We start from the raw sequence: 7,421 nt of genomic DNA, 5'->3' as shown, positions 1-7,421 counted from the left end.
GCCGCCCAGCTCCAGGTTGAGCTGTTGTTCAGCATCTTAGCTGTAGAGGGCAGTGTCACTGGCCCTCATATGTGGGATCTGAACCGGGGCCCTCTATCGTCCCAAGCCAGCTCTTAATCAACGTGCCACGCCGCCGGCCCAACTGGGTGCTAATTTAAAAAGTAGAATCTGGCCTACTGAATCAGAATCAGTGTTTTACTAGAACTCCTAGATGATTTGCCTGGACATTCATTTTAGAAGCACTGGTCCTGGTGATTCTTATGTGCAATCCAGGCTGAGAATTGCTGACTTAATGGGTGAAGAAGAGGAGAAGCTAGTTGCATCATCAGTGGTAGCGTCTGAAAATGCTATTCCTGGTTTGTCATTTCCACTCATGCTATTGATGCAAGAGGCGGGTCCAACTCATTTACCAGATAAGCAAAATTCTGAGAAACCAGGTGTATGATTTTCCCTGGATCTTTTTTCCACTGTACTGCCAGTACGTAATGTCCAAGTATGAAAACTGTTAATGTGACTGGATCAAACACATCTAGAGGGGAAGATCCCAGCAATTTGACTCAGTTATGTCTTTATTGAAGGAGCTTCCCACATCTCTTAGTGCTTCTTCTCTGCATTTTTGTCAGCTTTAAGGCACACTGAGGCATCTTAGGGTTCTTCAGAGAAGTGGAACCAATAGGAGATTATATCTATATCTATTTATGTACATAGCTATATAGCTATTATCATCTGTATTAGTGACAAGAGTAGTGTATCTGAGGTACCCTAACATTTTTTTTTGTAATAAAGTGTCACATTTAGCACTCAATGGTTCAGGTTAGTGAGTTCTTGCTCTGGGGAAATTTAGTAAGAGTAGTGACTCTAACTTGAAAGGACTTCTGCTGCTTTTGAAGTTGGAGGAATGCGTGTCTCAGCCTGAAGCACAACCAATAAACACGAAACATCAGCTACATCCAGGCCTTTTGCCAGGTGCTGGCATTGCTGCAGTCATAAGCAGACATGACCTTTCTTGCTTGGAGTTTACAATCCGGTAAGGAAGACAGCTATCAACAAATCATCCCAATGACACTGATTGCTGTGGGGATGCTGTGAAACATAGCAGCGGTATTCACCTGGCCCAGGGAGACAGGGAAGATTTAGCTGAGTAAGTGACATGTAATACACCTGAAGGATAAGTAGGGGCAAGCCAGGTCAAGAGGGAGCCGAGGGAGGAAGATGCTAGGCACGGGGAACATCAAGTGCAAAAAGCTGGAGGCAAGAAATTGTGACTTTTCAGTCCAGCATTGCTGGGCAAAGGAATTTAAGCGCAATTGTGGAGCCAGACGAAGTTGTGGTCGTAGGTACGTGTCAGGCCATGAAGCACTTTTTAAAATTGAAATACAGTTGGTATACAACATTATATTAGTTTCAGGTGTACAATATAGTGATTTGACATTTACATCCCTTACAATGTGATCACCTCACTAAGTCTAGTAATCATCTGCTTTGGTGAAAAGTTATCATGACATTATTGGCTATATTCCCCTACCCTGGATGGATGAAAAAGATGAAGCACTTTTTGAAAGGAATTTTGCCTCTATCTTAAAAATAGTGAGGGGCCGCCCGAGTGGCGCGATGGTTAAGAACTGGCTTGGGACGCCAGAGGGCTCCGGTTCGGATCCCACATATGAGGGCCAGTGACACTGCCCTCCACAGCTAAGATGCTGAACAACAGCTCAACCTGGAGCTGGGCTGCCGTGAGTCTCCGGTGATGGCGTGGGCTGCAGTCCCCTGCTGCAGTGGGTTGCCATAGGCTACCGTGTGTAGCCAGCAGCCAGCGTGAGCGGCCAGCAGCCACTGTGAGCAGCTGTCCAGCCGGCCACTGATCTGCCTCACCCGGGAGGAGCGCAATGACGGTGCCAGCTTGGGCCAGGGAAGCAACGTCCTCCACAACTAGACTGAGGAACAAAACAACAGCAACTTGTCTGTTCCCCTTCCCCTGATTCCCCAATAAAATCTTTTAGAAAAAAAATAGTGAGGATCCATGAAGACTTTAGGGAGAATGATGACCAGATTTTCATCTTAAAATGCCACAGTGAGACTGAAAGATATTGAAGGCAAAGGGTTCCAGCATGGAAATAGGGAGATGAATCAAGAGGCTGTTTCAATAGTGTAGACAAGATATGATGTCAGTTGATACAGAGTAATGAAAATTAAGATAAGGAATGGATGAATGAGAAACAGAATTAAGTGGCAGTGTCTACTGGACTTGTTGACAGAGTGGATGTAAATGAGAGTAAGGAGGAAATGAAAGAAAACTCTCAGGTGTATGGAGAACCTGGATCTCTTTGACTGAGATGTGGGAAATTAGAGGAGGAGATTAGGAGAGGAGCACGGTGAGGTCATGGTTTTCTTTTGGGATTTGTTGAGCTTAAAATGCATGACACATCCAAGGGAAGATATTCATTAAGCAACTGAGCATCCTGTTTTATAGGTTAGAGTCAGCTACATCTGAGGCTTAAATGGCAATTGAAGCCTTTGGAGTAGAAGGGTTTTTCTTGGTTGGTATGTGTAGAATTATAAGAGAGCAGTGTTTAGGAAAATGCCCTGAGGGATAGCATTATGTCAGACAGTGACAGCTGGAGCCAGTTATAGTCATTGAGGCCGTCTGGCCAGGCAGGTGTGAGGAAAAACCAGTAAATTTTGTGTCCCAGAAGCTAATGGATGAGAGTGCTTTTAGGTAAGGTGAAACAGTGTTACGTTTTAGAGAGAAGTGATGAAAATAAGTCATTTTCAATCACAGAGATTCTGATAATAGAGATTTGGAGTATAGAGGTTGTCATTGTAAAAAGGTGATACAAAATACTTTATAGAGTGCCTCAAAGCTAGTGTATCATAGAAATATGTTGATTTTTAAATTCAGGTTTTAATAGACACTATTATTTCTTCCTAAAGATAATGGAGACAGATATGGAAGGAAAGAATCGAACTGTCATCTCAGAATTCCTCCTCCTGGGCTTGCTCATTGAGTCAGAGCAGAAAAACCTGTTCTATGCCCAGTTCCTGGCCATGTACCTTGCCACCGTCCTGGGGAACCTCCTCATCATCGTGCTCATTCAGCTAGACTCCCACCTCCACACACCCATGTATTTTTTCCTCAGCAATTTGTCCTTCTCTGACGTCTGCTTCTCCTCTGTCACAATGCCCAAGTTGCTGCAGAACATGCAGAACCAAGTTCTGTCCATCCCTTACACAGGTTGTCTGACCCAAATGTACTTCTTCCTGTTTTTCTCAGACCTTGAGAGCTTCCTCCTTGTGGCCATGGCCTATGACTGCTATGTGGCCATCTGCTTCCCCCTGCACTACACCACCATCATGAGCCCCAAGCTCTGTCTCACCCTGGTGGCGCTGTCCTGGGTGCTGACCACCTTCCATGCCATGTTACACACTCTGCTCATGGCCAGGTTGTGTTTCTGTGCAGACAACGTGATCCCCCACTTTTTCTGTGATATGTCTGCTCTGCTGAAGCTGTCGTGCTCTGACACTTGGGTTAATGAGTTGGTGATATTTACTGTTGGAGGGCTCATTCTTGTCATCCCATTCCTACTCATCATTATGTCCTATGCATGAATTTAGTCCTCCATCCTTAAGGTCCCATTTGCTGGGGGCACTTGCAAGGCATTCTCCACCTGTGGCTCCCACCTCTCTGTGGTGTCACTATTGTGTGAGACAGTTATTGCTGTCTATTTATGCCCATCAGCTAATAATTCTACTGTTAAGGAGACTGTCATGGCGATGATGTACACTGTGGTGACGCCCATGCTGAACCCCTTCATCTACAGCCTGAGGAACAGAGACATGATAACCAGGGAAGAGACAAAATAACCAGGGAAGGTTATTTTGTAAAAGGATATTTTTTTGTTAATATGATGGTAACACTTGAGCTTTTCACATAATTTAGTTCAGTAAATATATTAATAGTGGAACATTACCGAGATATTTTTCCTCACCATGGAAACTTCAGCTAAGAAACATACTATATAATTGTTCAATATGTAAAAGAGACGAATTGGCACTGCATAGTTGAACTAGGGAAGGAAGTCTTTCTGACCTCTGGCTGGGCCTTCCTCTTTGTCTTCTGCAGGGGACCCTCGAAAAGCGTAGTTAAGAAGTACTATTTTTAATGATCTCTAGGCCTCACATTCTTAACTAATTCATTACAGGTTATTTTTTTTTAATCTGAAAACTTTTATTCTTTTTTCCTAGAAGACTCCTTGATTCTTTCAACTTAATTCAAAAAAATAGATGTCTTCTCTGACCTGCTGGATAAAGCCAGGTGTCTTTGATCTGTACTCTTGTTACATCCTGTATGTCCCTTATGATTACATTTACAATACTTGGTAGTAGCTTATTTAGTTGTGTCTGCCAACTGGACTATGAGCTGTCTGAGGGCAGGGGCCATGTCTATCTCGGCCACAGATTTTTCCACAGCACGTGGCTTGGTGCCTTGCATATGGTAGTTACTCAGTATATATTTCCAGAAGGAATGCATTAATGAACTAATGGACTAACTATTTCTTGGGTGAGTCAATTAACACATTACTTGCTATTATGCAGCTTTAAAGTCCAGCTGAGGAGAGCAGGTTGGTGTATATGGGATCAATCATTGGACAACATAAAGCAGTGGTGATTATGTGACAGTGTTTGATGATGCTAACTTTGTAGAAGGCCAGATACTGCAGAAGATAGAGAAGGGTGACATTAGCGTGGGCTGTGGTGTTCAGAGAAAGCTTCCTTGAGAAGGTCAGACTTGGGGTGAACCCAGAATTCGGTCTCTGGACATGACTTATTCAAAAATTGCAGAGTAAGGCGGGGTAGGTGGAAGCACCAGGTTTGCTCCTAATGAGTTTCTTTGGGACCCAGGGATCCCAGGGCTCAGGGCATTATAGAAGAGAGGAGTCACAATATAATGGCAGGGACTCCGGCTGGAAATGTACGATGTGGAAGCAGCAAACAGGAAGCAGGCTCTGGAGCCACATTCAGACAAGCTAGGTAAGCGGGAGGGAGTTCAGAAGTAGTTATTCTAAAACCCCTTTTAACAGATATTAGGATTCCATAATTCTGTAGTGTGTCTCCTGCAGGATGATTTAGACGTCATCTTCCTCACTGTTTTCCACTCTTATCAGTGATTTCCATCTCTAAATGTAATTGGGAATCACCAGAACTACTAATGGGAACTAGTAAACTGTATATTTGTGGAGTACTTTATACTTTGAAAGTATCAGTCTTGCCAAACCCACAATTCTGTGAGCTATGAAAGACTCACTGATGGAGGCTTCTACAGTTGGAAAAGTTCAGCAATTTGCCAAGGTCGCAGGCCAGTAAACAATGGAGTCTGACTCCTCTGGGCTCCTGAACATTTTGCTTGGGGTCAAGTTACACAGTGTGTAAGGGACCATCCTGAGAGCCCCTTTCTATGAAGCCAGTTTTCCTTCCCCTCTATTGGGTTGTCCTAATATTGATGTTTTTACCTAGGGATAAATTCCACTCATAACTTGAGAGGAAATCCTCACCCTTTTTTGTTCCAGTCTCTTCTTTCTGGGCCTGTCGCTTCTTCCATCCCACAGCGCTGCTCCCCACCTTCTCTACTAGCACCAAGGTGCTGGCCTCATTGGAGGGGTGGGGATAAGGGCAGGGGTACTCGGGAAAACACTGCATCCTCATCACAGAACTTAATGATGACAGTAGTAAGTCTTACTAATGCTGCATGGTCTCACTGTTGCAAGGTTTCTACATGGATTGTTCATTTTTTTCTTTCCTTTGGCATGATAAATTAGATCTTCCATTTCTATTAAGCTGATGAGAGAATTCATACTAGGGGAGGTTAAGATCCTCAGCCAAGGTCATGAAGCTGGTATGAGTGTAGTAAGGTCATCCCAGGAAGGCTGGCTTCAGGGACCTAGCACTTAAATACTGTGCATGCCTCACTGGGTTCGCCCATTCTCAGCTGCTTCCCTGGTGTCCTCAGAATGTTTCTCTCGATTCTATTCCCTTCTAACTCTTACTTCCCTGACTAATGTCCAATGTGTCAATAAAATCTTAAAAGAGAAAAGGAACAAGATTTTATGTGAGCTGAGGTAGTGTTAGTCAAGGTAACAAAGAATTCCAAAGTGGAAGATCCTAGTTTCAATGTCAGAAGGTGGATCCCAAACTTTAAGGGGTGGGGTTTAGTGCCTGTAGATAGTGAGAGAAATGGACTGCCTTTGGCAATTTGACTTTCATGTCGTACTGCAGTTTGAGCAGCTCCTGTGGGTCCAAACTGTCCCCAGGCTGGGGCAGGCAGGGAACATGGGCTTGGATCGGTTTGGACTCATCAACACCTTCCCATATCCCCTGAGATGGGAGGCTGGAGAAGTGTGGCTGAGTGTAGACAAATAGATGGGCTCTTTGGAGTAGAAGTCCTAAGAGCAGAGCAGCGAGAAGGGTGCAGGAGCTGATGGGGGTGTGGTGGCAGAGTCCCCACCTGGTTTTGCACACCACAGAAAGGATTCTGGTGGCCATTGGATTGGCTCGCTCCTCACTGCTCTCTGGCCTATCACTTTCTTCAGCCTCAGATGATGGACTCACAGGGGCCTCAGCCCTATAGTAGTGGAAGAGGGAGCATTGTGGGGAGGGTCAGATTTGGGGACTTCACTGCTGAGTTTGCTGTGGTGACCAGCCCTTCTCCCGAGTTTGGTTTCCCTCTGTATCGGGCCCCACTGGCTTCATGAGGAGCCTGCCTCAGCCGAGTCTCCAGTTTACCTAATAAACCAAACATGCCTGGGCTGCTGTCTAGGTTTGTGCTGTGAACAGATGCTTCGTACCTTCACACCTGGGACTCTTCTGTCATCTTCAGCGTTGGTTGTTTGCGCTGTCTTCCCCCCTTCAGTGGCCCCAGGGCCCAATTTTTCGTGTCCGAATGAAGCTTTCTAGAGCTTCTGGGAGAAATGGGCCATTTATTTCCTAGGTGGGTCTCTCCATTGCTGTGTTATGTGTGAGCCAGTTACTGTGAACTTTTCCTCTAACTGATTTCCATTTGGTTAATATGATACAGAAATTCTCAAAACTCTAGCATACCAATGGCACTATTTTTTATTTCACAACTCTGCTACTTACTGAACACATTGTAACGTTTCATTTTCATTGGCCACAGAATATATTGTGGAGAAGCTCTACTTTAGATTTATACAGTCCAATTCGGTAGCCAATAGCTACATGTGGCTATTGATCACTTGAACGTGGCTAGTTCAAATTAAATATGCTGTTTGTGTAAAAAGCACACTGGATTTCAAAGAAAATAGATGTATGACATACTAATTTTTAAAAATATTCATTGTATATTGAAAGGAGGATTCTTGGATATTGGCTCTGTAAAATATTACTTATATTAATTCACCTGTTTCTTT

General features: G+C 44.2%; 1 pseudogene; it reads left to right on the top strand.

Annotated features, from left to right (window-relative positions):
* Window positions 1–2,946: 2,946 nt before the first annotated feature.
* On the top strand, window positions 2,947–3,861 carry LOC109378202 (olfactory receptor-like protein DTMT; annotated as a pseudogene).
* Window positions 3,862–7,421: the final 3,560 nt, after the last annotated feature.

Source organism: Hipposideros armiger, unplaced genomic scaffold (genome assembly GCF_001890085.2).
Source record: "Hipposideros armiger isolate ML-2016 unplaced genomic scaffold, ASM189008v1 scaffold_1792, whole genome shotgun sequence".
Taxonomy (NCBI): Eukaryota; Metazoa; Chordata; class Mammalia; order Chiroptera; family Hipposideridae; genus Hipposideros; species Hipposideros armiger.
Note: the sequence above shows the minus strand (reverse complement) of the source record. Positions and strands in the feature narration are given on the sequence as shown.